Consider the following 663-nt stretch of genomic DNA (forward strand, 5'->3'; position numbering starts at 1 on the left):
TGCATAAAACATCTTCAGCATAAAATACACATAACTGTGCCATTCAATAGGCCAGTGGTTTTAAATCCTGGTCCTGGGTAACCTGTGTGTCTTCTGGTTTTCTCCAGCCACAATCAGGTTAATTACTGTAGGTCAATAATTTCAATTTTCTATGTGAGGTATTTTTTTTTATTTGCTTTCAGCCCTTAATCAGCTCTTTAACTAGGGTTTTTTTATGAAACCAAGAAATAAGTTCAGAAAAAAGTCTAAACCACCAAGCAGTTTAGATACAATTAGCACTAGCAGATAAAGGCCCAGCTGGAACAAAACCAGCAGATACAGATATACTCTAGGACGAGGATTGAAAACCATTACATTAGGCAATTGGATTCAATTGGGTCAGGAACTGTACTGTACTCCTTCCTGTATAACTAAGAACACTTGAGGCCAATTTATACAGTGCATTAGTTATATAGAACTGACCATGGGTTTCATAATTAATGGAATTCCTCTTAACATATAGAATTATTTTATCTACTTAGCAAAATTAACTTCCGTTTGTAAAATGTGACATATAGACAGACACACACACTGTACATAAGAATGAATGAACTAGAGTACATTGCAAATCCACATGAAACCAAAAAAAAATCCACATGAAGCCCGTAGCGCCTTGTGACGCAA

Source organism: Lepisosteus platostomus, chromosome 10 (assembly GCF_059453375.1).
Source record: "Lepisosteus platostomus isolate fLepPlt1 chromosome 10, fLepPlt1.hap1, whole genome shotgun sequence".
Lineage (NCBI taxonomy): Eukaryota > Metazoa > Chordata > Actinopteri > Semionotiformes > Lepisosteidae > Lepisosteus > Lepisosteus platostomus.